This window comes from Anas acuta, chromosome 10 (genome assembly GCF_963932015.1).
Source record: "Anas acuta chromosome 10, bAnaAcu1.1, whole genome shotgun sequence".
Taxonomy (NCBI): Eukaryota; Metazoa; Chordata; class Aves; order Anseriformes; family Anatidae; genus Anas; species Anas acuta.
The window spans coordinates 17,175,610-17,194,057 of NC_088988.1; the positions used below are offsets into that span (position 1 = coordinate 17,175,610).

Sequence of the window (18,448 nt, forward strand, 5' to 3'; positions counted from 1 at the left end):
TTGGTTTTAAAGAACATTTCTTCACAAGAGTGTTTCCTTTAATATTTTGTAAAAAGGCAATTTTCTCAGAAGGAAGCTTTTCTGTATTCTTTATCCTTGGGGAGACATAATAATTGGCAAGACTTGGCAGAATTAGTGATATTATTGAACTTGTAATTGTCTAATGTCTTCATTTTCTAGATGGAAAGTCAATACAATATGATGTCCCCCAAGCCAAATTAATATAATGTTAAATGCGGTGGTTTGAAACTCTTTGAACCGCCTGTCTGAAATCCTCTATAACCTACATCCAGAGCATCAGGAGCTTGTAGCTGAGGATACTCAGGGACTTCATCTCCTGAGAAGAATCTGTCCCTTCCTGGCTGTTTTCTGTTTTCACTCTGTCATGTTCTGTGGCAAAAAAAAATCTGCTGTGATGGTTTCTGCTGTTTTCTTCAGTGGCCTGGTGCCTTTCTAAGAACTCTGAAGGGTATAGAAAACCATAGTGTATTGGTGTGTGGACCACATTTAACATGACATTTTTGAATTGTATTTAATATTTTCTTTTGTAGTATCAACTTATTTTGATAGTAGTGCTCATTACAGAATGGTGTATGGGGCTGGGCTACTCATGCATTGTTTTATTCCCATGAATGTTGTACAGTTCTGCATTTAATGTACTCTCCATGACAGTTTCTGTATCATCTGCTGTACAGCCCTTGCACAATGGACTGTAATGTACTATAAATGCTTTTATATATATATATACATATATATATATATATAGTATAGGGTGCATCGTAGCAGATTTTCAAAACCAGTTAGTCCGAAATCCACTCTCTTTGAAATCAAGAAGTATGCTTTCTTATGGGTCTCTGTGATTCTGGGTTTGGAAGACAAATTTGTAGGCTTTTATAAAATGCAGCAAATGAAACCCACGTTGTGCTTTATATAATTTTCCTACTACCATCAGAAAGAAAGGCTTCTACAGGCTGTGTGGACCGTCTGTTACATACAAAATGCACTCTGGGCTAAAAAATCACCGTCTTGCCTTTACCTGCATAATACTTTCCTTGTGGCTGCTATGCACTATTTTTCTTTTATGCAATATACTATAACATCTTGCAGTAATCAGAACAATTAATTTTCTCAGATATCGTGGCCACCCATCCAAAGCGATAACTTCTGACATGCCATAATGGGTGTTATGTATGCTCGGTGTCAACAGTTGCCTCGATATGCTGATAATGAGCCATACTTTTGAAGAGTCATAATCAATCATTCTTCATTTAGAAAGTCAGATCCATCAGCCTGACATCAAAATGTCATAACCCATTGATCTCACATTGCGATCATGGATTCTAGACTTTAATTAATGACATTCAGCTGTGCCAGTTACATCAGCAATCCTAAAGTTATCATTTCAGTGGTATCTTTTAAAACGCTGAAATTAGTGGCTAACTCTATTCATCTCCTTTTCTTAATAATAGTAGTTTCCTCAATAGTGGTTTCCATTAATTCTTACACTGTTGTTTTAATAGTTCGAACAACCTCAAATCCAGTATTATATACATTTATATATTTAATTAATAATAATAATCAGGCAGAACACCTGTGAATCAGAAAAAGCTGAGCGGATTGGATTGCTTTCTGGGGGGTCATTCTACCTCTGTTCTCATAGTTGGTTTTGTCAACCCAATCTTTTCAAGAAGTTACTTCCTGCTATCTCACTGCTGCCCGGCTGTTATTTCTGTATCTTCCAATGACATGTCACCAGTGGTAGTGACAATTTCTTATCCACTGCTGTCAGAAAAAAGAATAGCTTAGGAGCTTGGAAACAAATTTCAAACTAAAAGTTGCTTTGAAGTTTGGTCTGCTATTCAGTGAAACACAGTGTAGAAGAAATAGTAAACATGTCAAGATAAAGGGAGAAAAAAAAGGGGGGAGTGAGAATGGCAGAGCATGAGAGAGATGAGCTGCATTTGCATACATATCCAATGCGTCTTTTGGGCACAGATATTTAAAACATGCCTAGCCCTGTTGCTGTGGGGGAATTTTAATCTGTGATTTAGGATTAGCGTACATACGTTGTCTTGGTGAGCTCAATGTTGAAAAGAGAGTTTAATTTCTTCTATATTGCAGTGTGTTGTATAAATTTTCAATTTAAACTCTACAAATTTTCAATGGCATACTATTTTAAGCCACTCATAAAAATAAAATAAAAAAGTAACATCAGAACACAGTATGTCAATCCCTGATTTTAATTTAATGTCTAATTTTCATTTAATGAAAGCCATTATTTTCAATAAAATCAAACACGTCCCCAGTGAAGGGTTTCATGTTTGTTAAGCAGCCTTTTCCAAACAGGAAAGTACCCAAGTAAAAAAATGTTGCCCTTGTCAAATAAACACAAATGATCTGGGATAGGCAAACAATAGCTTGCCAGGTCCCACAAGTCCCCTCTTGCCAGCCCGCTCCCTGCAAGACTCCCCCTCGAAGCAACAAGTTTGTGGACTCAGGCCCTTATTTGGATCAGTGCTCATCCCTTCAGGCAGAGCTAATTGGCTAACTCAATCACATTGGCTAGTTAATTAATAAGGAAGACCAAAATTCCACACGAGATGATGAAAGGATGAAGAGCCCAGGAATGACCCTTGATAATAATAAAAGATAATTACAACCAAGCATTGCATTATTCAGACTTTGCTATTGACGTGATAAGCACTGCCATATGCCATGCAAGCTGTGATGTGCACCCTAGTCATCCTAGGTATAACAAAAGACCTTAGGTATAACTGCTTGCTGTATTTCAATGCAAACGTGGTGTTTCCTGTGAAGAACAAAACACTAGATGTAAAAAACAAAAACAAACAAACAAAAAAAAAAAAACAAAACAAAAAAAAAAAAAGAAAAAAGACACTTCTGAGTGTAATGGGAAAGCAGTTTGGCCGTTCTGTTTCCTACATGTACGTTCAGGTAGAGCAGTAATACTGGCTGGATCACAGAATCATTTTTCTGTGTAGAATGACCAAGTTGCAGGGCAAGACAGACATGATCTAGCAGAACCTGCTCCAGGAAAAGCCCTGTCTACCAACTCAGCTCGTGAGCAAGAGCATCTAGGTGCCTGACAAAAAGTGAAGCAATACATAAACACCAGGCAAGAAGAAGAAGGGGGAAAAAAAATAAAAAAATAAAAAAGCAGCTCACCTCGTCACCTGGGACACCTCTTCCACCACTTCCCTTAAAAATATTTGAGTAAATTCTAAATTGTGTGCCAGTGCTGAAAGACAGCTAAGCTGTTGGGAACTCGATTGGGAAAGTGAAGGTCTGGGCTTAAGTTTTGGCTCTGCTTGGCGCTCCTGGTTGATCTTGGGCAAACTGCGTGTGGATCCCGTTCCTTCTGCCATGCTTTCTCTTGTCTCTTGAGACTGTACATTCCTAACGGAGGGACGTTGTCTTCCTCTGGAAGTGCCTTCAGGGGTTCTAAGACAAAATTGAAAGTTTGATCAAATCTTCCCCAGTTTCCTCAAGACTTGCTGAGCTTTATTGCTCATTAAAAGTCTGAATCTGAGAAGCCAATGTATTTGATTTGTAATGAATGTAACACTTCAGTGAGATCACAGCTGTAACGTTACAGAATCAGTCATGTAAAGAATAGTCCCTGCAAGAAAACCTGCCTTCTCTTTTTTCTCCTTAACCTCCATAGAGCGGTTCTTTTGTTAATTACAGTTACTGCACACTGTGATATTGAAGTGCTCTGTTCTCAAACATATTCTTATTTATTTTAGTCCTTTTTTTCCCAGGTAATGAAATGTCAGAACCCTACTTTTTCTGGTTTTGTAGTATGTTGATCAAAGTGACCTTTGCTTTGCAGCAGACACAAATCAATATAGCGCTCTGCAGTATTTGACAGATAAAGGTGCAACATATAATAAATGGCAATCACTGACGAGGAGAGCAAGAAAATACCTGCCAACTTCAGTTCATACCAGCAATTTTCAGACAATGCCACATGTTATGTTCAAAGTAAAATTCATTTGTCCATCTAATAACAGAGATGGGGGATATTAAAGGGCTCAGTTTTGTTAAAGAAATGTTTCATCTCACAGTAATAATTCAGAGTCCAGTCAGGGTCCGCAGTGGTTGGTTGCAAGTAAAGTTATTACATTTTGAAGACAGGTTTGAAGAGCAATTTTCCTTGCCGTAAAGGAAAGGAGGGGGAACTTTACCCAAGAAATGAAATAGTAATTATATACACACTCACACACACAGCCTCTCATTCTCTCACACACGTACACAGAAACAGAAACTGGTCTTAATATCCTGAAGCAGCCCTCCAGCGCAGTGTTTCACAGCTGAGGGTTTGATTTCCTCATATTCTTCCAAGCCTGCTGATAAATTCTATACAGATGTAACCGATTGCCATTTAAATGCTTAATTGCATGTAGTATCTGCAAAGTATCTGCCAAGGAGTTGAAGTCAAGTGGCAGCTTCAGCCCACACTAAATGAAGTCTGCGCACGCTAAGGATGCACACACTCTCTTACTATAGCTCGATGGCTTATTCTCAGTAATGCAAATAGCTGGATGTGAGAGTTTTCTCCAAATACAAAGAGCCGTATTTCACCCGTTGTGATGAGTTGTGCTAAACCTGAACAGAAGCGGTGGCAGGGCAGCTGCTTCTCACCGTGTCAACACAGGCAATCCGGTCGATAAAGTTGAGTCATGGCAAAGCGTGAGGGAAGCTGAGCTGTGTGAACTGAAACCTATCCCTTGGTGCGAAAGGGAATGTGGGAGTGGGACCTTTTCTGGCTTGTAGCCTCTGCGAGGGAAGCAGCAGAGATCAGGACACCCTGTCCGTGAGGTGCTTGGTGCTTCACACAAGGATCTAATCCTGCCTGATGACCTCTGTTTCTCTTTGTTTTTTGAACTGCTCCAGGTTCTTTTCAATTTGTTCAACTTTTCCTCAATTAACCCACATCTTCCCTATAGAAATAGTTTGTTGTTTATACTCAGCCTTACTGGATCCATTGTGAGTTGTTCAATATAAGACAGCTTGTGCTGCACATGTGATACTATTCAGATTGAGTCTTGACTACTCTTGCGCCGTTCTTTATACAGCTTTCTTACACTTTCTTCACTTTCTTTGTGAATATTTAGTTTACCTTTTTTTTTTTTTTTTTTTTTTTTTTTTTGACAAAACACTGAACGGAGAGCATTCAGTCACAATAATGACAGAATTTTTCCTAGTCATACTAGTCATTATGCATTTTGCCTCTCACTGATTTACCACAAACCAGTCACTTAACTGTGGTGGTCCATAAGGAAATGTTAAGTCCTCCTGACCTCTCCAGCCTGGGAAATGTTGCTGGACAGTTCAGCAAAACTTCTTCATCGTAGGGTGTCCGTGTACTCCAAATGACCGTATTTCCGTACCGAGTTATCGCAGCTCAGCACGTTGTCAGCCTAGGACAGGCTAAGTGCTGACAGTTAGGAAGAATCTTCCACGTTCTTTCTCCCTGATGTTGTCTATAGTTTTTCTGCTCCTGTAAAGTGTGGGTTTGGGGGAGGAGAGAGGAAACGTCCAAACATCATAAACTTGCTGAGGGAATTGTCACCCCAACTGGCAAACGCTCAGCTGTGAGCAACAGATTTATTACCTGACATAATTAATTGCCTAGATAGTGACATTTCCCATATTATAGACAATCGTGAATTATGAGCCCAGATGCTAGCCTTCTCATTCACTGAAATCGGTTGATAAATATGTTTATTCGAGGTCAGCTTGGCCTCATCCATTAGAAATATTGTTTTTCTAAACATTACATTGATTTAATTTAACTCTAATCAATTTAAAATGGTTCTGACAATTAACAAAAGCTTCAAATATGACCTTAAAGTAATAGGATTCATTAGCTATGTTTAGGATTAAACTTATCCTAATAGGGCTATTTTTCTTCCGAGGGCATGCAGTAGGCCCGACTGGTGGTCAGTCAAAATGAAATCAATTATTATAAATTATACAGTTGGGGTTGATTATGTCATGCTTGCTAATTTGGGTAAATAAGGACCTGGAACAATAGAACCCATTTATTAATAACTATCTGTATCCCAACCTGTATCACCCTTTCTGTTACAGCTGCAGCATCATCTGTTACCCATGAAGTATGATATGCTCTACTGCTAGGCATGTATGCTAATTAAGCCCATAATTAATTGTAACAGTTATAGTTAAAGTCAAAATGCTGACAGCCTTTTTGGCCTATTATTCACGGTAATCAACTGATTCAAAAGGCAACGCAATCAACAATTCCTGCACTAGCCAGGGGATCATAATACAACGGCAGCACCCGCGACAGCTGGCACCCACAGGTCTTTGGATACAATAGGAAATACAAGCCTGGAGAAATGAAATGCTGCAGTGTGAACAGGGCCTATTCTTCTTGTGAGACAAAATGCAAGCATAAGTCGTATTTAAGAACTGAGCCCTTAATGCAATGGTTAGCAGAAACGCACAAGAGCCACGCTCCAGAGAGCATGCACTGCCTTGCCGGGTTAGCAGCAGCCCTGAGGGTTCAGTGACACCGGTTTGGGGTTCGTTGTTCCCCTTTTACCAGTCCCTTCGACCCCTACCTGCAGCAGAAGACTGGCTCTGAAGGAAGTGTCTCATGTTGCCACAAGTCAGGGTGTCTCCAGAGTGTCTTCACTCTGAGCTCTTCCACAGGCCACCAACAGGGAAGAGGGCATAAAGGCAGAATATGTGGCCACTTTTAGCAACTGCACCTTGCAGATGAGGTGCAAGGCCAGATGAGCCCAGGGGACCTGTTGCATCCAGCAGATGCATGTCTCTGCTCACCATCCCCTCCTGCTTTCCTCTTCCTCGGTTTAGAGACAGTCTTGCTGTCTGGCACTGTGTGTGGCCTCAGATCACAGTCTCCTTCTGAGTCTTCCTTTCTGTAGTCAAGCATGCTTATGGCCCATAGCACCACGAAGCCAACAAGTTTATACAGACGCTGCTTCAGATGTGCTGCTTCTATAACAAGGTTAGCCATAGTTTCATTACTAAGATTTACACTGTCAGTTACAGAGATGCCCATCCGATCCTATAACACAAAAATTTATGGCCGGCACAAAGAAATTTTTATTGTTGGAGCTCGTAGACAACGTGTGCCCTTAGTGACACATTTTTATATAAAATATATCGTGCCAGTGATTTCTAATGCTTAAAATAAAATCAAATAATAACCAACTTTTAGCTGCAGTTTCCCCCTGGTTATTGAGCTGAACTCCATGTCTGGCTGAAAAGTATTTGTCAACACAACAGCTGGAGAGCAACGCTTTCTCGTAGCTTTATGTCACAGCATATGCCAGCCACTCAGAACATGATAATTCAACTGGAGCTGGTACTACAATAGCAGATGGGTTGAAGCATTGTTATTCTCACTCTAGCTCCCAGCCCTTGAGGGATCACTAAATAAAGTCAAAGCAGATGGACCATTACAAGCTCATTTGTGTTCACTACAAGCACCTCAACCTCCAGTTGTGTTATACTGCACCTTTGTATAAGATGACATGTATGGTAACATGACCTAATGAAAATAGCATCAGACTTGGCAAGTGAGGAATGAGACGGGGAACATGCACAGATCTATTTATCACTTGGTTCTTACCTGGAAAAAAGGGCTCATTTTCCCACTCCTTTCTCCCCGTTTACCATTTCATTCCTCTCTCTGTTTAACCTTCCATTTCCATGCAGTTGCTATAAGAACTGAAGGGGGCCATTGGTTCTGGCCTTAGAAGGTCTAGCACATTTCCTGTCCTCTGTGAACACAGGACGATCGCTACCAAGCCAGTTGCAAAATTCCGATTCTTCACTCATTTCACACCCTGCTGACATGTGTGTTGATCCAGGTGTGCCATAAGTGGCAAGGCTTCAACCAGCCACTGAGACTATTAGCTGTGGGGATCAGGACTTCCATGCTCATTTCTTCGTCTGCTCTTATGATGGGGTCTTCCACAAGTCAGCAGTTGTGAGCTTACGTGGTGCCTGACTAGTGCAGAAAAATCTAGTCCTCTGCTAAACTCCAAAATTTTGGGCTGTGCATCAGAGTCAGCATCCCTGACCAAACCGTGGGTGTCCCGGGGCTTGAGAGGTAATTGCTTCTAAGGAGTGAAGGATATTAAAACTACCAGTCATAAGGAGGGAGATCCCTTTTGTGTCTGCTGGCAAATTTCGTAATGAAAGATTCATCATGCCATCGTCAGCGACCCAAAATCAAGTTGCATCTAATAGCGCCTCTTAAAAAGGCCTGTTTGGGAAATGGTAAATTCATTTTAATGTCTTCTGAGCACCGCATGCAACACCGAGCCAACGATGTCACCTGAAGGCTCTTGTCTCACAGGCCCTACCCTGGCTGCTGCACTCCGGGAAGCAACAGCAAGAAAAATTGCAGTATGGCAGGGCAAGATCCTGTTTCGTTGTGCCTTTTCTGCAACCATCTGGGTGCACACACGCAAACCCAAATACAGTCAGTGACAATTCCCAAACTAAAGTCCTTTCAAATTTGAGTTTTTCATATCTGCTTGTATCTTTTTTTTTTTCTTTGTTCTGCCTGTTTTTAAACAACTTGTGCACACTGCTCCAGGGACAGGTGTATTCAGTGCTATATAACATATACTTAAAACTCATTAAAGGCTTTGGTATTTCTTTTTTTTTTTTTTTTCCCATGTAGACAGGTGAAGTAGTAGCAGTCATTAAAGTGTTTGGGAAGACTGGATAAAAGATTGTCCGTACAATCATTTTTTATTTATTTTTTTAATAAGAGTCTTATATCCCTATTCAAAGCTGCATAGGTCAACTTCCTACTGCAAGATCCCATCATACCAGCTCTTGAGGGGTTTTAAAGACCCAGACAGGTGCAGCCATGGAAAGCCAAAGAAATTGCTTCATTACAGTTGATAAATGCAATTAAATTTCCATGACTGCAGTAAGAGATTTCAGAAAAAGAAAAAAAAAAACTTGTCCAGCTTTCTCTGTGAAGTGGCCTTCTGCTCTTAAATAAATAAATAAAATAAAATAAAATAAAATAAAATAAAATAAAATAAAATAAAATAAAATAAAATAAAATAAAATAAAATAAAATAAAATAAAATGCTCAGCTAGTATTTCTCACCTTAGACAGAAACTACTTAGGAGCCAGACAGTCTCAGGGACAATGTTCCCAGGTAGCATGCTGCATGGACTTCCTGGCCACCTTCATGGCTGTCTTGTTAATTCTTTCCTGAGCACTTTCTGTGTGCAGCAACTCATCCTCAACTGTGAAGCTGCCAGACTCCAGCAGAAGCATTTGCAGGTCAGGTCAAACGTCAGCACTGCAGCTTATCTGCTGGCCAGCTTTCCTATCAGCCAAACTAATTTGATAAGATAATTCTGTTTCCTGACATCTATTAAAATAAATCAAGCACTGTAGCTTCACTGAAGTCTCTGCTAACTACAAAGCTGCCCTTGAAATTCTCAAACTATATGCAAGGGGTAGAGGGGCAACCCTTATTCTTCTAAGTATAAGAAAGTTTTAGATAAACAAGTTTAGATAAACAGCATTCTGGGTAATGCTGTAACTCCTCACTCCTGTGTTAATGGATTATTCTTGCCAGAATCAACTCAGACTGGGACAAAAAGAATAAATGCATCAATCATTCCTTTGAAAAATTTTCTGAATAATGTGATCTTGTACAGTGAAGCATATGTGTGGCTGAACACATGCACACATGGAACAGGCAGAAAGCACACTTTCAGGAAAGAGTGGGGTGAAATGGCAACCTGTTGTGGTTATTGAAGCAAGTAGTAAGGAAGTTTTGTATGAAAGGGTAACCCTTTGTCATGTAATGTTGAATGGGAAAAAAACATTGAAGACAGACACAAAATGAAGAAATGTGAAGTATCCCACAACCTTCCTACTGAAGTGGCAAGAACTCTGAGGCAAAAAATTATTAAGAGCATTCTGCTTTTTCTTTTTGGCAGAACCAAAAACTGTGTACAGGGTAGTAATATTATAATTTATAAACTGAGAAGAAACACTAGTATTTACCCTCTTTGTGTTGGTTTGTTCAGCTTTGATACTAAATAATGCTGGATTTCTTTTTAAAAAGAAAAAAAATGTACTTCGGATGCTCATGGAATTTCAGAATTTCTGCTTTTTTGTTGTTGTTGTTTGTTTGTTTGTTTTGTTTTGTTTTGTTTTGTTTCCTGCAGAACAACCCTGGTTCTGGAGTAGCTTTGCTCAGATAAAACTGTCTCACTGCACGGCATAGGGTCCCAAAGTGAGCCAACACCTCAGCAGCACCCTTGGGTTGATGCAGACAGTCATTTGGCAGACGGGTGTTTAAAAATAATTGCATATCCCCCCGCCCTATCTTTAAATATTCAGAGAAAAAGTCACAGGAGAACTGATAATGTGGCAATAATGATGAGGCTGAAGAACAGCATTGTAGTGTGAACTTGTATATCCCTTGGTTTCATTTACATGTTTAGCAGCTGCTTGTTTCTCCATCATAGAAAGTTCATTACTTGGCTTGTAAGAAGAGAGGGGAAGTCTGTTCACCTTTGGGCAACTAGCTCTGCATTTATTAATAGTTCTTACCCATCTCATTACACATTTAATTGCTGCATTATCATTTATTTATTCATTGATTTATTGTAATAGATGAGTAGAAAGAAAATTACCTTTGCAAATTACTTGGATAGGTGGGAAATCTGCATGGTTAAAAACAAAAAAAAAAAAAAACAGCGGGGCACGTGAGGTACTACCTAGCTGATAGCATCTTAATGTGTGAGCACTAGCATAGGAACTGGTCTCATTGGAAAGGGAAGCTGAATCTAACCAAGGTCAATGTTGTTGCAAAAGAAACGACTGTAGAAATTATATGCAATTTATACTTAAATTCCCAGGTGGCTTATTTCTTCATGAAACGGGGCGTCTGCTGAAAATGAGTGATAACTAGGATGGGAAAAGAAGTGGACTCAAAAAATGGAAACATGAATGTACAAAGTTTGCAAAGCATTTGGGTAAGTAGGGGATGATTGTCAGCGTACTTTTCACATTTACAAAAAGTCTGTTTATGTAGCTGCTGCCTTCAGGTGTCCCTGGCTTTCACTGCCTTACCAGCAAGGGTGTTGGGGTGTCACAAAGTGCATTTCTGTGTCCTGTACTCTCGGTGAGATGCTGAGTGTCACTGTCCTCATGCACAGGGACAAGGAGTGCAGCGTGGGCAAGAGGCTCGGCGGAAAGTCCTGTTCTGAATGGGGTTGTATAAAGGCTGCCAAAGGAAGTGGAGGGCTACCAAAAGGTTCTGTTGTGAGTGCTATTTCATGGGAGACCTAGCTTGGGTTGGTGTTGAGTTAGGGTCATAACAATCCTGGCACTGGGATGCCAGTAGCAACTCTAGAGATCCCTGGAGAGTCCTGCAAGGCTTCGAGTGGTGCTAGAGTACACTGGGAGGCCCTTGGAGTCCTAGAAATGTCACTAGAGCACACTGGAGGCCAACATACTCTAGTGTCCCCTGTATGCCTTCCAGGGCCTCACAGTGATTTCTACCACTTCCAAATGCCTCCTAACCCCTCCCAGTTTGTTCTAGAATGTGCTCGAGATGTCCCAGGGACCTCAGGGCACTCAAGGAAGCACTAGAGACCTCTCCATGCACCCGAGTCTTCCTGGGCCTCTCAGCGTAATCTAATGTCCCGGGGAGACCTTACAGAGCTCTTTGTTGAGCTCTTGCACTCTCTTGAAACTTTCCAGGGCATTCTAGAGCCTTCCATGGTCCCCAGTGCCTTCTAGTATCCCCAGCAGGCTTTCCAGAACCCCCACCACATTCTAGAGAGCACTAGAGGCCTCCCAGTGCACCCCAGAGTCATCCAGGGCCTTCCAGTGGAGTCCAGCACACTCTAAATGACTCACAGTGCCCCCATGTGTGCTCTAAGTGCCTTCTGGAGATACCACAGGGCTCTCCAGTGCACTCTAAGACACACTAGACACCCCCTGGGGCCCCCGAAGAACTCTAGCACCAGCTAGAGGCCTCACAGGGCTCTCCGCTCTTCTCTAGGGTGCTGTAAATGCCTCTCATTACACATGAGAGGCCTTCAGTGGCCTTCCGCTCCACTCTAGATCCTCTGAAGATCCACTGGGACCACCAAGTGCACTCTAGCTCCCCCCAAATACCTTCCAGTGCCTCCCAGTGTGTCCTTTAGGATGGCCTAGTATCTTCCCAGGCCTCCTGTGGTGCTCCAGTGATATCTAGAACCTTCTCAAGGCCTCAAAGGGACTTGAACTGTCCTCTAGCACCACCTGAAGGCCTAGCTGGACTCTCTATTGCTATCTACAGTACCCATTTGCTATCTACAGGCATCCCAGTATCCCCATTTTGCTCTAGTAACCCCCAGAGGCCTCCTAACACTCCTAGTGAGTTCCAGTGTTACCTGGATACCTCACAGGGCCTGCAAATGTGCACTATCACTTCACCAGTGCTTCCCAGGCATCCCCACAGGTGGCTCTAGGATGTCTGTTTGGCCTCTCAGGACCCTCCACAGCATTCTAGAGAGCACTAGAGGCCTCCCAGTGTGTCCTAGAGGCTTTGAGGGCCTCTCTGTAGTCTGGCACCTCCTGGAAGGCTCCCAGGGCATACTGGTGCTTTTTAATGCCCTTCTGAGACCTTGTAGTGCTCACCAATGTGCTTTAGCCTGACCTCGAAGCCTGCAAGACCCTGCCATGCCTTCAGATGGTACCAATTAGTGTGCTTTAGCATCCCCTAGAAGCCTCCCAGGGCTCTCTAGAGGCCGCCCAGAGCTCCCCAGTGCACTCTCAGGCACACTAGGGGCCTCAAAGTGCAGCCTAGACACCTCCCAGTGCTTTCCACTGAACTCTGGAGACCTAGAGGCCTCCCAGTGCACCCTACAAGGCCTCTCAGTGCACCCTAGAGGCCTTAGGACCATCCAGTGCATTCTAGGGTACCCTAGAAGCCTTCTCTTGCACCCTAGGGGCGTCCTAGGGACACACACTGTAAACTGGTGCCTCCTAGAGGCTTTGCCAGGCTCTCTAGTGTGCTCTAGAGCACGCTGAAGGTCTCCCTGGGCCATGCAGAGGCCTTGTAAGTCTCTCCAGTGTCCTCTAGGGTGCACTAAAGGCCTTTCAGTGCTCACTACACAGCTTCCATGAATTCACTCCGCTCTGGAGCCTATGCACGTCTACCAGGGCTGCCCAGTGCACTCTACCTTCCCCTGAAAGTTTTCCAGCACCCGCTACCACTTCAAAATGCCTCCCTTCTCCCTCCCCCACCCTCAGTTTGCTTTAGTATGCTGTAGGATACTCTAAAAGGCCTAACAGGGACCCCACCGCACTCTAAAGAGCACAGGAAGCCACCCAGTACACCTAGAGACTCCCAGCCCAGTATAATCTAGTGCCCCTGGGAGACTTTGCAGAGCTCTAGCACCCCCTAGAAAAATTCCAGGGCATTCTAGAGGCCTCACACAGTCCCTAGGCCCCTCTAGGGCCTGCAGGCTTCCCAGCCCCTCCACTGCACTCTAGAGAGCACTAGAGGCCTCCCAGTGCACCCTAGAGTCTTCCAGGTCCCGTCCCCCCCCTCCCCGCCAAGTGGAGTCTGGAACACCCTGAAAGTCCTCCATTCCCCCTGATGTGCACTAACATCGCCTGAAGACGTGGCAGGGCTCTCCAGTGCACTGTACTGCACGCTAGAGGTCTCCCAGGGTTCATGAGTAGGGAGTTTAGGGGCCAGAGAAGCAAACAGCTACTCCAGGAAAAGGTGCCAGAGGAGCCTGCAAACCCACCTGCAGTAATACAGCTCTCCAGCAGCCCAAGTGCTGAAGCTCCAGTAAATTCAGTTTCTTAGCGTTTTTAAAAATGATGGAGAACTGTGTTCTCTTCTATAAAATGTTCAAACTGGCACAGCTGGGCAACATGGAGTTGAGTGGATTCTCTAGATGTTCACATCAATTTTTATAAGCCCACTATTAATATTCTGCAGCATTCCTATTGCATTGTGACAGACTTCTCCATTAAGGATGACAAAAATTTTGGCTTAAATTCAGTGATTCATGAAGTGCTTACATGGTTTCATTTGGTAGACTATGAGCTGTTCTATAACCACATCCCATAAAACCAATCCATTTGGGTAGACTAAACTTACAACTTTTTTAACTTTTTTTTTTTTTTTTTTTTAAATCTCACAGAGAAGCAGCTAGTCATAAAATAAAATAAAATAAAATAAAAAAAAAAAAAAAAAAAAAAAACAACACACTTCCAGAGCTGTGACACAGAATTTAGGACTTCGTAGGATTTCTCTGCAATGATACAGTGTTGTAATGTTAGTAAAATTTCTTCAGATCTTTCAAAATCCCCTAACAATAGTTCTCCTGAAAAATCTAATTCATAACGATTAAATAACTAAACTCCAGATGCTGCTGGCAGGTGATGTTCATAGATTTCCACTGTCCTGTGATTTGTGTAATCATTTGCCCCAGTCAGTATACATGTAAAGTAAGAAAAGATCGAATTGGAGCACAACTCTACATGTACTCGGCCCTAGTTCAAAACAGTGGCAAATTGTGTCCCATGTAAGTCTCAGTCACTTCAACATGTGTGAATAGAAATGCATAAAGCCAACGAACGAGGACATCCTATTTCTCTCTGAAACTGTAGTTCAACAGGTGTAGCACGTGTTAGAAACTGCTGCTTCTCAAGAGCCATTCTGATTATCTCCAGCTGCAAAAAGGAAAGGGTATGCCTAAATCACAATTTACTTAAGAATTTTCTGATCTTCCAAAACAGAGAGGAATTTGCAAAATGATTGCTTTGTAATCAATTGTTATTGAGAACCTGTGTTTAAGAATTGACTTTTCCAAAAGTGATCCACAGGTTAAGACCAACTCCTACTAGAAGCCCCCTAAATAAAAGCCCCACCTGAAAGACTGCCACCTCATTTCAGCTGGATACCATTTTAATTTATTTTTTTCAGAAGAAGAAAAAAACATTCTTTCCACTGATACTTCCATGGTTTGAAAGAACATTTCTTCACAAGAATGTTTCCTTTAATACCTTGTAAAAAGGCAATTTTCTCAGAAGGAAGCTTTTCTGTATTCTTTATCCTTGGGGAGACATAATAATTGGCAAGACTTGGCAGAATTAGTGATATTATTGAACTTGTAATTGTCTAATGTCTACATTTTCTAGATGGAAAGTCAATACAATATGATGTCCCCCAAGCCAAATTAATATAATGTTAAATGCAGGTATAGAAAACCATAGTGTATTGGTGTGTGGACCACATTTAACATGACATTTTTGGATTGTATTTAATATTTTCTTTTGTAGTATCAACTTATTTTGATAGTAGTGCTCATTACAGAATGGTGTATGGGGCTGGGCTACTCATGCATTGTTTTATTCCCATGAATGTTGTACAGTTCTGCATTTAATGTACTCTCCATGACAGTTTCTGTATCATCTGCTGTACAGCCCTTGCACAATGGACTGTAATGTACTATAAATGCTTTTATATATATATATATATATATATATATATATATATATATATAGTATAGGGTGCATCGTAGCAGATTTTCAAAACCAGTTAGTCCGAAATCCACTCTCTTTGAAATCAAGAAGTATGCTTTCTTATGGGTCTCTGTGATTCTGGGTTTGGAAGACAAATTTGTAGGCTTTTATAAAATGCAGCAAATGAAACCCACGTTGTGCTTTATATAATTTTCCTACTACCATCAGAAAGAAAGGCTTCTACAGGCTGTGTGGACCGTCTGTTACATACAAAATGCACTCTGGGCTAAAAAATCACCGTCTTGCCTTTACCTGCATAATACTTTCCTTGTGGCTGCTATGCACTATTTTTCTTTTATGCAATATACTATAACATCTTGCAGTAATCAGAACAATTAATTTTCTCAGATATCGTGGCCACCCATCCAAAGCGATAACTTCTGACATGCCATAATGGGTGTTATGTATGCTCGGTGTCAACAGTTGCCTCGATATGCTGATAATGAGCCATACTTTTGAAGAGTCATAATCAATCATTCTTCATTTAGAAAGTCAGATCCATCAGCCTGACATCAAAATGTCATAACCCATTGATCTCACATTGCGATCATGGATTCTAGACTTTAATTAGTGGCTTTCAGCATGTGTTCCAGACCCCTCAACAGCTTCGTTGTCCTTCTTTGGACATGCTCTAGCACCTAGATGTCCTTGTAGTGAGGGGCCCAAAACTGAACACACTATTTGTGGTGTGGCCTCACCAGAGTAAGTACAGGGGGACAATCATTTCCCTAGTCCTGCTGTTCACACTGTTTCTTACACAAGCCAAGATGCTGTTGTCATTGTTGACTGCCTGAGCACACTGCTGGCTCATATTCAGCCAGCCCCCAGGTATTAGTTGAACCCAAAGTTCCGCTGGTGACACCAGGCTCGGAGTCAGGTACTCATTTGGTGGCTCTTCTGTTCCTTGCCTCATCTATCCCTGCAACTGGAGTGATAGAAGAAAACACCACCTGTGCTCCTGACCCCTTAACTTGTTGCCCCAAGGCCCTTAAGTCTCTTTTGATTGTCCTCAGACTTCATCTTGAAATTTCATCACTGCTACTTGAAAAAACAGTAATGGGTAATATTCTGATGGCCGAAACAAGGTTGGAAGGGCTCTTAGTGTTCCTAATCCAGTCCCCATGGAGGTAGCAGACCTCCCCGTGAAGTGGGTCCATCTGCATATTGGGCCTTCTGTTCCCTTCAGAAGGGAGTCTCCCACAAGAACCCGTCTTTTTTTCTTGGTGTGAGCTGTGTTAATTCAGGACGCAGGCTGATATGCCCTTCCCTGGGCGTCACTTCTAAGATGTACTGTGTTGCTCAGTATTGTTCAGATCAACCTGCAAAGCTTCGTACCTATTGCATTGGGGTACCTGGGAAGGTTGCAAAGTCCCTGAGGGGTTTTCCCTGCTAGGCATGGTTTTGTTGCCAGTGCCCCTTATCCTCTAGGTCAGTGCTTTCAGTCGGGTGCTGAGGATAGGGAAACGCTCAGAACTGAGCGTCCCTGCTGCCTGCTGGGCCTGTCTCAGGGACGGAAGGCAGCAGCTCCAGGAGCCTCTCTCCCTGTCCGACTCCCACATTCAGCCTATTCACCTTTCCCCGCAGCCCTGGCCTCCTGGAGCACTGCCTCCACCGGGCACACCTCACACGGTGGGCTCACTCCGGCCGTCCTGAACTGTCCTACGAGCGGGGCACAGCCTGCGGCCAGACACCTGGGAGGCAGCGGGCTGCCCCCGGAGCTCGCCGTGGGAGGCTGCACCCCTTGGGGGCTGCCGAGCTCCCTGACAGGGCTGCCGGGCCCTCCCTGGCTGACACTGCCTCAGTACGAGGCGGAGCGGCCGCCCCTGGCCCTGCCCAGGGCCGTCCTGGCCCTTGGGGGTGCCCCGAGGCGGGACCCTCCGGGGCGCGACCCCCGGCTCCCTGCAGCGCCCGGCCCGGCGCGAATTGCCTCAGGGACTGACCGAAGAAGTAACCGTGACCAGGCAGAGGGGAGAGGGCGGTGCATGAGGGATGAGCGACATTTGCATACATACCCTGTGTGACCGCGGGCACCGGGGTTGGAACATGCCCAGCCCTGCTGCTGGGGGGGATTTTAGTCCCTGCGGTAGGATTAGGGAACATACATACATTGTCTTCCTGGGGACAGAGTGGATTTTGAGGACAGAGGTGATTTTTTTATGATGTGTATTGGAGTGTCTTCTGTCACACAACATTTTACATAAAAACTGTTTCAGTAACTAGAAGTCACCACTTCTGAGGTTAAAGGGCATAGTACTGATTATCACTTTAAACTTTACATAATTTCAGCGACAAACTTAAAATAAAATCATTCAAAAAAAAAAAGTAACATCAGAACACAGTATGTCAATCCCTGATTTTAATTTAATGTCTAATTTTCATTTAATGAAAGCCATTATTTTCAATAAAATCAAACACGTCCCCAGTGAAGGGTTTCATGTTTGTTAAGCAGCCTTTTCCAAACAGGAAAGTACCCAAGTAAAAAAATGTTGCCCTTGTCAAATAAACACAAATGATCTGGGATAGGCAAACAATAGCTTGCCAGGTCCCACAAGTCCCCTCTTGCCAGCCCGCTCCCTGCAAGACTCCCCCTCGAAGCAACAAGTTTGTGGACTCAGGCCCTTATTTGGATCAGTGCTCATCCCTTCAGGCAGAGCTAATTGGCTAACTCAATCACATTGGCTAGTTAATTAATAAGGAAGACCAAAATTCCACACGAGATGATGAAAGGATGAAGAGCCCAGGAATGACCCTTGATAATAATAAAAGATAATTACAACCAAGCATTGCATTATTCAGACTTTGCTATTGACGTGATAAGCACTGCCATATGCCATGCAAGCTGTGATG

At 42.8% G+C, this 18,448-nt stretch overlaps 1 long non-coding RNA gene across 2 annotated transcripts in view; it reads left to right on the forward strand.

Annotated features, from left to right (window-relative positions):
* The window catches only part of LOC137862171 (uncharacterized), a 235,464-nt gene that overhangs the window by 204,808 nt on the left and 12,208 nt on the right, over positions 1-18,448 (forward strand). Inside the window, exons 10-11 of one of the 2 annotated variants that reach the window (XR_011100074.1) lie at positions 10,927-11,043; positions 11,227-15,980. This is a non-coding gene — a long non-coding RNA (uncharacterized lncRNA). Of the gene's footprint in view, positions 1-10,926; positions 11,044-11,226; positions 15,981-18,448 lie in introns of those variants that run through there. The other variant, XR_011100073.1, reaches the window with a different exon arrangement.